This window comes from Crocodylus siamensis, chromosome 4 (genome assembly GCF_052110815.1).
Source record: "Crocodylus siamensis isolate JL-2025a chromosome 4, ASM5211081v1, whole genome shotgun sequence".
Classification (NCBI taxonomy): domain Eukaryota; kingdom Metazoa; phylum Chordata; order Crocodylia; family Crocodylidae; genus Crocodylus; species Crocodylus siamensis.
Genome location: NC_143398.1, coordinates 91,959,017 through 91,973,565, shown reverse-complemented (window position 1 = coordinate 91,973,565; position 14,549 = coordinate 91,959,017). Strand labels below are relative to the sequence as shown.

Below are 14,549 nucleotides of genomic sequence, written 5' to 3'. Positions count from 1 at the left end.
AAAATCAAAGCCCAAGAAAGTGAGCATCAAACTTCATACTTAAGGTTTAGAATTTATTTAGGGCAGGATGTGGAAGCTCCTGATTTCATGGGGAAAGAAACATGTAGGTTAAGATGAGGTACATCTGATGTTTTCCTCATTGCACATTGGTGGGGTAATAGCTGTCAAATATATTCCCACTCCCTACCTCACCTTCATCAAAACAGTGTTGTTGTTTTTCCAAATGAATAATTGAAGCAAACTATGTAACTGAATAGCTGTGAGTAATTCTTGGCATTAGATTTTTAAGGAACATGAGTTAGGCACTTGACTCCCATTGCTTTTCAGACTGCTATCTACCAGTCCTTTGTGTCTTTGAAAATATTTTCTATAATAAAAAAGACCATCAGTATCTAGTACACTTTGCAATATATAGGAATCTTGTGCATGTCTTCCTTGCACAACCTGTATGATTTTAGTGTTTATTAAGCATAAGAGCTTTCAATAACTTGGAATCTCTATGTAGATTGTAAAAGTAGTGTTGGCTCACTCTGCAGCTTTTGCACTTCTTCATTTTCTAACAAACTGTGGATCTTCTGGCTTACTGCTTTCCCCATTAGGCACCTGTGCACATGCCCAATGAGTTCTAATTAGAATGTGTTAGAGCAGACTTGATTAATCTCTAGTTATCTCAATTAAACTTTAGTTGAAAGTCCCCCCTCTGCCATTTTGAAGTGCAGGACACTGAATACATGAGATGCTATGGGTGTTTTAAATAGAGGGGCTCTCAAGTCAAGAGCCCCTCTAATTAAAATGCCCTCCCCCCTGTCCTGGAACATGTGTAAAGATACTCTGTGATAGTGAAAGCAAAAGGCACAGTTTGTAGCAACCTTGCTAAATCAGTTGAACTTTATCTGTAGATTAAGCACAAGATATACACAGACTTCTGTAAAATAATAAGAAAAAACATGCTTCAGTTTCCTTGTCACTATAAGAGCCCTTTGGGTTTTGGTCATTCCTTTTTTTAGGTAGGGTGGCCATATCTTCTGGTTTAGCCAGGACAGTCCCAGATTTGTAGTGTCTTCAAGATGTCTTGCACAGGATCCATTGGTTGGCTCAAGTCTACCTGCTTGATTTTTTTTTGCTCCTCAGCTACCCAATTGTCCTTGAGTGTTTCAGTTTACATAGAAGTCCCTCCTGATTAATGGATTCTTGATTGCTTTGGGTTGTTAGTCATCTCCAATGGAGGTAATGTGGCCTGTGAAGAAAGGTGCTGTTTATACTCAAAGGTGTTCAAAAGAGAAAATGAAGTTTGTGACTTGATATTGACTAGCAGAAATGCATATGCCTGTTTTGCATACATACTAGACTCTGAGAAAAAGAAGCAATCTAACAAGACTGATTTTTTTTTCTCCCTTCCCCCCCCCCCCCCCCCCCAAAACAAATTTTTGGGGAAAATTATCTAGGAGGTATTTCTAGCAGTATGATAAATACTGTACACCTTGATAGCATGTAAATTTTGTCCCTAACTATATTTTCATTTGCGGCTATAATTATTTATGTCCGTGATGATAATTCTGCAAGACAGCACTTGGAGGTGACCTGCCTTCCCACTGCTTGATATAAATCTCCACTGATATGAATTGAGTTGAGCTGCAGTGAACTTAAATGCTGATGCTGAAAACATAAGGAAACCTGCTGTTAAATACCAGAAAGTTTTAACATTGACATATTCCTACATCTCCCCATCTTAGTTTAAATCAAACTAGCACTACACCATTATCAGATGGTAAAAGGCTGTTTGATTTACATAGCACAGCACTGTACATAAAAACACCATCAATTGCTAGCATCAAATCTAGTCATGCACAAAATAGTGCACATTTGCAGTCGGTGAATAGGATTCTGATATTGCTTGAAGGCAGGGGATAGGTATTGACAAATGGTTGTAGCTGTATAGACTTGGTACATTGATCCCTACATCACCCAGTTTTCTTAATGGGAAACTAGATGGAAGAAAAAAGTCCAAATTCTTGTTGACCTTTTAAAATTACTGATAGTTTTAACATTCTTCTTCTCTGAAGTCTTTCATACTTACCATGCCTTGATGTTTCTCAGGTTTGATATTGAAATGTAGATATATTGTTTAGAAGGCTCAGATATTGAAGTTCTTGAGTAAGAGATGCTTCCTTTACAGTACAGGTGCTGTGTGAAAAATAGTGTTGAGTGTGTGATAACCACATTCCTGCAAACCAGCCCATATGGTCCAGACCTGTACTCCTGTGTAGAGTCCCACAGAAGTATTCAGGCATGAGTAAGTAGTCCGCATAATTTGTCTAATAATTGTTAAATCCATTTGTGCTCTGTTTGCCTAATCAGTGTTTTTTTGCTTCCTTCGGTAGAAAGTCCAGTAAAATACTGTTATATAAACATTTTTTTTCACAAGAGTTCCTACTGCTGCACCTAAAATACATAAAGACTTTCATTGGTTCATAAAGCTCCAGGGCTTGAGTCCTTTCAGAAACGTGATAAACGCAAGTGAATTCTAATGACTTCTGTCCTGTGGCTCAAATGATTTAGGTTGCTCTTACACTTTTACTAATTTAGCCAGTCCTTGGAAGAATATTTTTGTGGCTTTTACCTTGCATTTAGCAGCCCAAACTCTCCAGTCATTCTTGTTTTGTTAGTTTTGCAAAGTTTAGATACCGTTAATTTGTTTCACAAGTGAAGGATACTTAGGAAATGCCCCTTTCTTATCAGTAAGCCTCACTGGTTCATATAGCGTCTTTTCATCCATGAAATGGAAAGCTTCTGGAGCTTGTTCCTAAGGTAACCACTAGAGTGGACCCCAAGTGGCGCAGAGACGAGTTAGGAGGTTGGGGTCCAGCAATATAGAGATCTGGTAATGGCCAAGGAGAATTGGTAACTTCAGCCTTATCCTCAATTAAATGTTCTGTACCTCTTTCATGAGGTTGACTTGTCCTTTCCCCTTTATCTTCATAAAGATGGGATTAGGTCTTAGGCTTTACTTTCTCACATTCACCTTCATTTCTCACCTTCACCCAAGGTGAAGCCCTGTAGTGCTTCTTTGTAGCCAGTGAATATACAAGAAGCAAGATTTGTTTGGCGATATCTCTTATTGAGTCAATCAAATAGTTGGGGGTGATGTTAGATTCAGGCACAAAATGCCCTTCCTCTGATCTGGTGGAGAAACAGATACGGCTTTTCCAGACTGGAGGAAAGGCATGTATCTAAAGCTTGTCTATTGCCTCCAGCTATTTAGGTGGTCCAATAAAATATTTAACTGAACAAATGTAGCATCTTGGAAGGTTATATAGAGCACATGAGGAGAATCCCAAACAGTATTTGAAGACTGGTGTTTGTTTTTGCCAGCTATGTCCTCCACATCACCACAGTTAGAAATTGATCAGGGCTTGTTCACAAAACTGATCTCTTTGCTTTCCCTCTCCCTTCTACTCCCTCCCCTCCTACCCCAGGTCAGGGGCCAGAGGCTTGAGTTCAGGTGTCCCTAAAAGGACTTTGAGGCACTTGTGGAGATAGTGTTGTGGTTGTCTAAAACATAGCAGTTTACAAGGTCCATTTCTGCCAACTCCCCCCCCCCAAAAAAACAACAAAAAAACCAAACCCAAAAAACAAACACATAACCCAACAAAACAACCAACCCTCAAAACTCAGTTTTTAGCTTAGGTGAAACCTAAGAGATGCTTCTCAAATCACTTGAGGTATGTACAGGTATCACATTTAGATCGACCCTGGTTAGGTTGATTTATAAATGCCCGAACATGGAGGCATTCAGAGGGTTTAATTCAGCCCAAAAAAAGGCCCGCTTGATCTAAATTAGTGCACCTCAGAAGGTACACTAATTTAGATCAAGTTAACTCTTTCTTGATCTAGGAAAGGTTAATCTGGTCTTGTGAACTCCTGCACACATTTGCAGCACAGGTCTAGGGCTGAGAAAGCTGTGCTATTTCTACCCCTGCCTCCCCACACTGTGATTTGAGCTATTTTTAGCCCCACAACTGTTCCCCACAGCCTTTCCCCCTCTGAATTACATTGGGCTCCCTGCACTGCCCCCAGTGGCAGCAAACAGCTGCATATGCCACTCCTGGTCTAGGTTTATGTGGCTTAATGTAAGCTGCCTAAACTTAGACCTGATGCAGTGAATGCTTGTTTGTATGCTTTTATATTGAGGAGCTAATTAGAACCTTTGGTTAAACTTATATCAAGCCTTGCTTTCTGAAGGATGAATCTTACAATATTCATTTAACTTGCATCAGATGGCCCTAATTTCTTCATTCAGAATGGTGTCATTTAGCTAGGAAGGGAGATACTTTATAGAGAACTTGCCTGAGACAGTAAAATTTTGGAGGGCTTTAAGAAAATCTTCCTGGTGTTTTTTTTTTTTTTTTTCTTCCTGCCTTCTACAATAATCTGACAAATGATAGATTGCTAGCAAGGGAGTTCTGAATTTTAGTGCTGCTTACTCATAGCAGAAAGACTTCTGGGAGGAAGTTCAATATTACTTGTCATCCAGGAAGTCCTATCTTATGCATAGTTCTCCTTTTTAATCTCTGAAGTTTAGGGCTGAGATAATAGTTAATGAGTTCCTGTTAAATATTCCAGTCCAAGAGGCCATTGCATTTCGAATATATATATATATATATATATATATATATATATATATATATATATATATCCCTGCAATAATGTATAGTTCTAAATGCAATAGCCGCTGACTTAACCCAGTTGTTTTCAAACTTCCTACAGTCACAGAACCCTTTCCTATCAGGTTAAGTGTATTTCTCAAGGATTTAAGAGTCCAAAATGATCACTCTTTGCATGTGCTGTGCACATGTGTATAAACAAAATCTTGGAGGATGGAAAAATTTGTAGAGAACTGAAATGGGAATATATTGATTAAAAACTGGAATGTGGCAACTTCTGAGGTAATACCAGGAAGAACTTACTGAAGGATAAAAACTTGGGGAATAGAGACTCCAACTGTCAGAGAGAGATTCTTTAGAGGAAATACTGATGCATTCATGTTTCTGTTGTGAGTATGTGAACTTTAATCCCCCCAGTTTTTGCTCATTGCAGAGTGGGGACAGAGGGGAGAAGGGGAATAATTAGATCTTTTGGTCATTTTGTTTTAAAACCAAGAGTTTGAAATAAGGTTATAGTATATTGAAGCTGGTTCTGTTTTTTGAAAGGAGCCTTTCTATTTAAACCAGGCAAAGGCAATGTGGAGGTGGACCTTTATAAAATACAGTAACTGAATCAGAGATGCGCAAACTTCTGTGATCCACGGCTCACTTCATCAGATGCAATGAAAGGACTATTTCATTCCACTTGGTGGCAGAATAGTTTTATTTTCATCTTCCTTGGCCCCAACACTTACCAATTAGGAAATTGTCACGAGCAGTTTTTAAACCAGTCAGAAAACTTGTTATAAAAATGTAGAAATTCCCCAAGATTACTATAAAGCTAAGGGTAGCAATTTCATTTGAAGTAAGAATTTGAAGTTTGACCAAGATTTAAAGCTGTTTGGGTACCATGGAAGTTGGGAAAGCTACTTAAAGACTTAAGGAGGCTTATTACCAGCTGCAGTAAATATAAGCCCTACCTTTTACTTCTAATCAGATTCCATGAACCAAGCAAAAAGGCTTTTTCCCACTTCCGCACTTCTCTTACTGTTTTAAGAGCTAATGAAGGATGCAGGTGTGATTTTTTTTTAAAAAAAGAAGCTGCTTTCCTGGACTGAGAAATTCTGGTTTCAGACTTTTGTTCATAATGTGTGGGATACTTTGGCCTCCTATTTGCTATGCTTAATGATTTAGGACTAGATTCTTGTAACTTACTATCCTTTTCAGCATGATGAAGCTTCTACGGAAGGGAAGTTGGAACCCTATATTTAGTGATATTTCTTAAAAGATTGTCCAAGATCAGTGGGGCTCCAACTCCTGGATTCTGGTTAATTAGAAATCATGAATAAAAATGTAAAGGGAGCTAGTATATTTTCCTATGAGTCTGGGAAAGAGAAAATATAAATACATAACTTTTTTTTCATAAAAGGAGACAGACTTTATAGGTTTTAAATGTAGAAAGGAGCTATTCTTTTCATTTAATTTCATTATCAACTTTGAGTGGTAGTATGCTTTTGCTCAACTTGGAGTTTGTGTTCTCTAGTCTACTGAACTGTTCCCTTGGTAAAACGCACTTTTTCTATGCTTTCATTACCAAAATGAATATAATATTCATAGTCTATGTTAATTGCAATATTTTTAAAGTATGTTTTTATTCCTTTGTAATGTTAAATTGTCATTGGACATAGAGACCTAGTATATCCATATTTAAATTGTGGTATATTTCACCCTTTTAATAACCTTTCTTTTATATTGGGTGACTGGATCCTTGATTTGATACTATTTTACTTATTTTTTGAGATGATAGTAGAAAACACCTCCAGAGGCTGTTAACATTTGTCAGTTCTTGGAATGACAGTTCTAGTCACTATAGGAGACAAGTCATTTTCTTCTTGAGGAGAAAGGAAGCTAATCTCCACCCACAATAACATGTTTTGAGAAACATAATGCACTAGGAAAATGTACCAATTACTTTGTGGTAAATTGTCTTCCTGCTGCAATCATAACATTTTTGGACAGTTTTTTTTAAACAGTTTCATAACATAACTCCCCCTCTTGCAAAGTTAAATCTGATTTTTCAGAAAACAGATGAATGTTCCATCAACTATTTGAGTAACACTGTATTATGAATTATGACCTTTCTAGCTGATGGCTCTGGTCTGAGACTGTAACAGGGGCCCTTAGCCCTGTTATGCAACCAAAGGGGGAAGAGAAAGGGAGCAACAGGGGCTGGAGCCATGGGTTTAGAGAGGAGGGAGCCACGTCAGTAAGCCAGGTCCTGCCCCTTTAAGAAAATGGAGTGGCTGGCCTGGAGGCTCCCCATTAATTAAGAGATGAGACGCTTCTAGGGAGGGTGAGAGGAGGCAGGCAATTGGCAGGCTGAAAGGGCTCTTGGCCCTTGGACATTTAAGCCCCTGCCAGAAGTCAGATGGGGATGGGGGGAAGAAAGTGAGATGTCCTGGCCAGTGGGCCGAGAAGGTGCTCTTGGGCCATGTGGGGACGTGGGAGGTGCAGGCCTCAGAAACCTCAGAGGCTCAGATGCTACAAACCTGTGAGGAGTCGCTGGCAGCAGCGGCCCAACCCTTCTCATGATGCTTGGGAACTCTGAGAGAGAGGACTGCCTTTGAAGTGGTGGCATTTCTTTTTCTGTTTGGTTTCTGTTGTACTCCAGGAAGGGGGAAGGTAAGTAGGGCAACAGCCTACATTTTTGTTGGAGTTCTGGGGGTGGCTGTAGGGGAGCGTGCAGAGGCCATGGTGGGGTACTGGTGAGGCACAACAAGACGTAGGGTCCTACCGGAGCAGGGTATAAGCTGGAGACAGCCAGAGGCTGGAAAACTAGGGGCCACAGCCTAGTGGAACTGGGGTCGAGGACCCCAAATCAGTGGACTGGAGCTCATAGACCAGACCCAGGTGCAGCAGGTCTAGGTTGAGAGAGCCCATCTGAAAAAAGGGGGTGAAGCTGGGAAGGCCAAAAACCCTGACAAGTGTTTGGAGGCTGGAACAGATCAGGCAGCAGGAGGTCACAATTATTGCTTTTAAGGCTCAAATTGGGAGACTGTAGAAGGGGTGGCTTCTCCCATAGAGGTCAGTGTGGTGAAGCCCAGAGGACCACACACCATGCAGAGGCACCTAGAAGGAGGCTACCTCTTTTTTTTTTTCTGCTGGCAGCCTCTCAACTTAGAAGTTCTAAAATAAGATCAAGTTGTGGCAGGTGGGAGATTGGAGGTAGAATAAAGACTTGGGAAGCTTGAGCAGGCTGATCCAACCTTTAGGGGACCTCAGACACTGGATAGACAGCCTTGGACTGGCTACAGAGACCCATAGCAATTACTTGTTCTTTACCTTACTAGGGGAAGGGAAGTGGGCAGAATAATGAGGAATCAGTGTCTGGGAAGATGTGGCACATATATGCTGTGCTTTGCACTGTACTTTGACTGTGCTGAACTAGACTGTGAAGGAGCTCAGTGGCTCTGCTTATACTGTGTCCCACACTGGGCCATTTTATGTCTGGATATCATACTGGTCATTCAGCCACTGTGTATTAGCTGGCTTTCAAAAACTTATTATTAATTTCTAACTGGAAATGGTGTAGATAGTGAGCAGAGATATGCAAATATATTTGGGAGAAAGAACTCTTTATTCATTAAGAGAGACAAAATTCTAACTTTAAGAGCATTCTGCGACATCCTTAGTTTTTTTATATATTAGAATCTGAGTTTGAAATTCCCCATCATCTATTGCACAATCATTTGCATATACTACACATGCTGAACCAAAACGCCGTGAGGAAATCTACAATTATATTCAATGAAGTTGCTTAATTATGTATAATGGCATTTTTAAATTACTATAACCCATTGAACCTTTCCTAGACCTAATAAATATTACTAGTTTTTTGTTTGGGTGTTTTTTTTAATTCAGAAGAACTGTATTAAAATAAACCACTTAATTGTTTACAAATTAAATTATTATGTAATGTAGAAGGAAATATGAACCGTACCATTTCAAAAACTGACTCTATTTAATAAGCAGTAAGATGAACCTAATCTGCTTTTAAGTCATTTTGTGCTAAAAGCTCATAACATTAGTAAGTGAGTCGTATTGAGGCTCTTTACTTTGTAATGTTTCCAGCATTTCTGCTGGAAGCAAATCAGATGAATGCCACCTTCTAGTACATTGCCAGTTTCATCCATAGAAAGTGGAGCTTCCTTGAGGACAAAGATTCATATTAAGAGGTCTCTAAGGAGCAGATGACTCAATCCAATTCTTCCTTAAGACCTGTTCTGTGATTCATTAACCTAAACTTATGGGTAATTCCTCCCCAGAGTAGTGTTTAGCTTCTGTAGAACCCTGTGCAAAATAAGATACTTGAAATTCATCAAGTTTCATCCTATGGCAGAACCCACCCATCTGTGTATTCATGGGGTTCATAGCCATCTCCTGGTTTTAACAACTTTCTTCCCAACTTGAGATCATTTTCATTGCTCCAACTTCTTGTGAGCCTCAATGGCCTCTAGTGATCTGCCTTTGTATGAATGCCATTAGCAACAGTATTACCAGTAGGGGATAGACATTAGCAGCAGCTGGGGAATAAACAAGAGGAACTAATAAAAGCAGAACTAGAGGAAAGAATTTGATCAAGGTATCAAAGGAGAACAAGGACTAAGATCAGAGAAGAGAATAAAACAAATTAATTTTTGTATGTCTGAAGAAATGATGGTGCTTTCCAAAGGTCAGGTAGAATATTATATGCCTGCAGGCTGCAAAGCTTTGCCTCCTTCTATGTTAACCTGTTTGATTCTTGGTTCAGTAGAGATCAGAAAGAAATGTACAGAATGTACGTGTGCTTTTCTGGGTTTTTCTTTTTTTCCCCAGAAGTTATCATTCCTCAGTCACCTACATACTAGTACTTTCTTATTTCTTTCACAATGTTCAGTGGAAGAATAGGTTCCCCAAATGCACCATGTATTGATAGCTTTCTATCGACCTCTATCACCAGCTCATCTTACTTGACTTGCAAACTGCCTTTGAAGTGGTGTTAGGGCTGGGACATGTTACATTTCTTGAACCTCTTCAAAGCACACCATTAAAGAAAAAAAGAATAAAGAGCATTTCAGTTGTGGACAGATGTACAGCTTTCTGTTGTGTGAATCCCCCATTCCCCGCCCCCCCCAGTTGAGGACTTTAAATTGCCATGTCTACTTGCAGTGGTCAGAGCACCTCCCAGTTAGAGACAGAAGATCCTGTGTCCCTGTGCTGTAACTGGGACACTTGACACTCCTGCCCTGTAACCAAGGGATCAGACATGGAGAACTACATGGAGATTGGGTGCTGGAAAGCAGGTATCCCAGTTCCCCAGGGTGGATCAAGGAGTGTAAGGCCTTCCGGTTTTGGCAGAGAAACACTCTGGGAGACCAGATCCAGAGTGCACAGGACCATACACTCTGACATAGTGCCCCACTCCCTCACATCTCCTCCCCTCATAGGGGTAAGGAGGGGAGAGATGAGCTCTGTAGGATGCTGGAGGATCCAGAGTTCCCCTCGCATGCATACACACGTAACAGGGAAGTGCTTCTAAATAGTACTTCATCCTAGAGGGTCACTTCTGGAATACTTGTCATTTTTAGAGAGTCAAAGGGTGTGTATGCTTTCAAAGCCATTTGAAATGCTTCAGATGTTACATTTGTTCACAGCCATTGGCTAGAAACAGACATTACACACAAACCAGTTTAAGTGATCAGAAACTGATTTAAACCTGTAACAGAATAGACATTCAACAGTGCACATAAACCCATTTCAAAATGGCTGAATCTGTTTTGCGATAAACCTGGTTGAATGTAGTATCAGACTTAACTGATTGAGCAAAAACTGGTTTAAGCAATGTCTGTCCCAGACCCCTTCCTAGTTTAAGTTAAACCGGAGTTTCCCAGCATCCTGGCATGCTCTAGGATGGGTTCCATGCTCCAGCAGAGCAGGGCTGGCTCTGCCACTCTGCTCCCCAGCTGCGGCAGGGGCAGGGATCTGGTCAAAGAGGGGTTTAATTCCCTCCTCCATGTCCCACTGGCAAGGACCCAAGTTGGATCTGCTGGGCGCTCCCCTCTTGTTGCTGCAGCGGTGGGCCAGCATGGTCTCTGAAGGAGAGGGGGCAGGGAGGGTGGTTATTGCCTCTCTACCCTCACTGTCCCTGGGGGACTGCAGCTAGGTCTGCTTGCCTTAACCACCACCACTGCTGCTCACTCTCTGCTTGGGGGCAAGCAGCAGAATAAACCCCCTCTGCCAGACGCTGGAGGGAGGGGGGATAACCCTTGTCCCTACCCCCTGCCTAAGGGGCCTTGCTGGCCTGCCTCTAACTGTGCCCCTGCTTGGCTGCTGCAGCAGTAAGGGGGCAGGGCCCTTGATAGGGCCAGCAGCCTCTATCATAGTGTCTGGGAGCTTGAGCCCCTTCCTGGTGAGGGTGCCCCACTGCTGGGTGGACAGAGCTGTGGCGGACTGTGCATGACAGCACTGGGGCATGGGGTGGGAAGGGCAGAGACCTTCAAGGCCCCCACCATTGCTGCCACCGTGGTCTGCAGCAGCTTTCCTCACCCTGCAGTATGCCCCTTGCTGGGAAGGGGCTCATGGTCAGGGAAACCATGACGGGGGCTGCTGCCCCCATCATGGTTGCTTCCCCTTGCCACATCAGTGGCCAGGCAGGGGCAAAACGAGACACCAGCTGTTAGGGTCCCTTAGGTGGGGGACAGGGAGTAGGGTTATTCCCCTCTTTGACCCCGAGGCATTGCAGTGGGGTCTGCCTGCCACTGCTCACTCTGTGCCTGGGACTAGTAGCAGAATAAGCTCCCTCCAAAGGATGCCAGAGGAAGCAGGCAGGAGAGGGCTTATTTCACCACTTGCCCTGGGCACGGAGCGAGTGGCTGTGGCTGGGGAGGGAAGACCCTGCTGTGGGCCTGGGGAGCAGAGCGGGGGGAAAAACCCCACTCCCTGTTCTCTGTCTAATTGGCCCTGCTGGCCAACGTCTGGCCCCACCTCTGCTCGGCCACTGGAGCAGTGAGGGAGGAAAGACTGATGGGGGAAGCAGCCCCTATCATGGTTTACCTGAGTGAGAGCCTTTCCTGTTGGGAGGCTGCGTTGTAGGGTGAGGAAAGCTACTTCAGACTGTGGCAACAGTGCTGGGGGGTGGGGATTGCGGGGCTCTGGCCCCCTCTGAGCTGTGGTGTTGCTGTGCACAGTCCACCTCAGCCTCACCCACCCCACAATGGGGAATCCCACCGGGAAGGGGCTTGCTCTCCCTGACACTATGATAGAGGCTGCTGCCCCCATCAAAGGCCCTGCTGTGAGGGCATGGCAAGACACTGGCCAGCAGGGCCCCTTAGGTTGTGGACAGGGATGGGGGTTACTCTCCTTCCCTCTGGCATCCAGTGGGCAGTGGGAATAACCCCCCTCTCTGTCCCCTCTGCCTTGGGAGCCCCGCTGGCCTGCCGCTGTAGCAGTGAGGGGGGTATGCCTGGCAGACCCAGCTTGGGTCACTGCCAGTGGGACAGGGAGAGGGGAATTAAAACCCTCTCTGGCCAGTTCGGCCAAAACTACTGCCTGGTCTGGCCATGGCCTCCTTTCCACCCCCCCTTCCCTGCAGCCAAGGGTGCACTGTAGCGCCTCCTGGTGTCTGGCCTGAACAACTGCAGGCATATGCCTGCATTTTCTCAGTCCACAAGGAATGTCTGTGTGGTTACAAATGAGTGCAACCTAGGCAGGTTAGACTGACCTACAAAGACTGAATCAATTCAGGCTCTGGCTTTTTGACTGTCTGTTCCTAGCCTTAGTGTCTATCTTTTACTTTCTCAGGAAAGCTTAAGCATCTCTTGTGTTATCAAAGGAACTGAGGTCAGTGTTCAACTGACTTCAGACTTCCTCATACTCCAAGGTAATTTTGAATTCACTGTCATGCCTAAGCCTATGTCCTAGTATAGCACAAATGTTCTTTTATAAAGTTGGGGTTTTTTTGGTGAAATGTCTGAATTACATATTAGTACAAACTCACAAATATTGACATAAAACTTGGAACATCTGTTTAATGAGTTAGAAAAAATTTAATGTTTAACTTTGCTAATGGCATCCAAAATCTTTATCATTAATGTGTACTAAAGAATGAATCATTCTTTGAGGTCTAATGGCTTTTTAAGAAGCTGTACTCCAGCTGGAATTCTGCAACTGTTGCTTTTGAAGTCATAACTCCTGGAGAATTCCAGCAGGAATAATGCTTTTATGCATATTTTTTGGCTTTTGACTAATCTAAAGTCTAATACCCAATATTAATGTGCATCTATATGGATACATTTTACCAGTTTTATAAACACATCCTAAGAATGAAACATTACATACAAATGTTTTATTTGAATTCTCATATAGGGTTTTTATCCTGACAGCCTAGAGAACTATAGATAGCTTCCTGTCCCAGAGAGGGGTTGTATATTTGTCTTAACTCACAGTCCAGCTAAAATCTGCAAATATTTGAATAATTTTAAAATGTTTTTCAGATAAAAATAAAATTATTCTTTGACAATTTTTTTTTCAAAATTGGTAATTTGTTTTATAAAGTTAAAAGTAACAGAATGATATCTATGTATCTTTGGAAAAGTAATAAAAGCTTATTTCCTTCATAATCTGGTTTGTATACTCATGGCTGTCACATTAACCAAGTATTAGTATTAGATTTTAATAAAAGACAACATAGCGGGAAGAAAGTTGCTTCCTGAGAATCGGCAATATTCCATATAATGTAGTTTTTTTGTTTTTTAATATTTTTCTTTTTTCCAATATACTATAAATTATATTTGACTTTGTCAAATAACTGTTATGGAAAACATATAAATACAGCACTTATGGTGAAATAATATGAATACTGTGTCCCAAAGTGACAAAAGTAAAGAAATTGGCAGTGAACTGTTGCTTTTACCTAACTTTTGGGTTTCAGGGACAGGAAGAGAATATTAAAAATGAATTATCCCTCTTACCTTTTGAATTCCATATATTCCATTTTGTGTTCCAATGTAATGTTTTGTTATATAATTGCAGATTCATATTCTTTGAAATTTAAAAAAAGAGTAAAATAGGATTCATAGATGTTCTGGGAAAGTTTTACAGAAACTTAATACAGGCAGAAGATTGTATCAAACACTTACACGTAACATAATGCTCTCACTCGGTATGGTCTGTTCCTTTCTCCTGGTGGCTAGGAAAAGTGCTGACATGCCTTGTGCATAGCTAGACTGGGAAGAGCTGCAGTATGAATCAGCTCTTGCCTGCTTTAGGCTTATCAAAGAACCCTGATGGGGCAGGAGAGCCACAGCCCTTTCCAATCCGGCTGTGCACAAGGAGCATGGAGAACTTTTACTCAATAGTGGTGTTTGTACCCAGTTGAAAACCACTGTGCTAACTGCTGAAGAAAAGTAATGACCCGGAAGATATTAATGAAATCTGCATAAAATGCTCATGATTGAAGTGGGAGCAGGCTGCAGAATGCACAACATGCAAGAGTCTTGAAGGGGATTGTAAAGGAGTCTCTTAAATCATAGGGGTAACTTTTGTGTTGGACAGTGATAAATCAGAATAATGGAGACCACAGAATGCATCTCTAAAAGCAGGGGTGTAGTTGGTCTAATAAAAGATATCAGATTCACCCAAAGAACCTTGTCTCTCTAAAAGCAGAGCTTTTAACAGGTTTTATTGCAATGCTGAGGGCTGCTCTGGTCAGTCTGCAAGATGAAGGATACTGAACAAAACAAGAGAATGTGGAGGAAAAAACCTGTTAGGAAAATTTAACTACCCTTTTTCCTTATTAAATGTGTGTTGCACAGTCTGTGCATTTCAGCAATCTTACAACTGTAGCCCAAGCACTCGGGAGCAAACTTA

At 41.8% G+C, this 14,549-nt stretch overlaps 1 long non-coding RNA gene across 1 annotated transcript in view; it reads right to left on the bottom strand.

The window, feature by feature from the left end:
* LOC149866062 (uncharacterized) overlaps positions 1 to 14,549 on the bottom strand; it is a 53,627-nt gene that overhangs the window by 5,182 nt on the left and 33,896 nt on the right. The gene's annotated exons all lie outside the window — the stretch shown is intronic.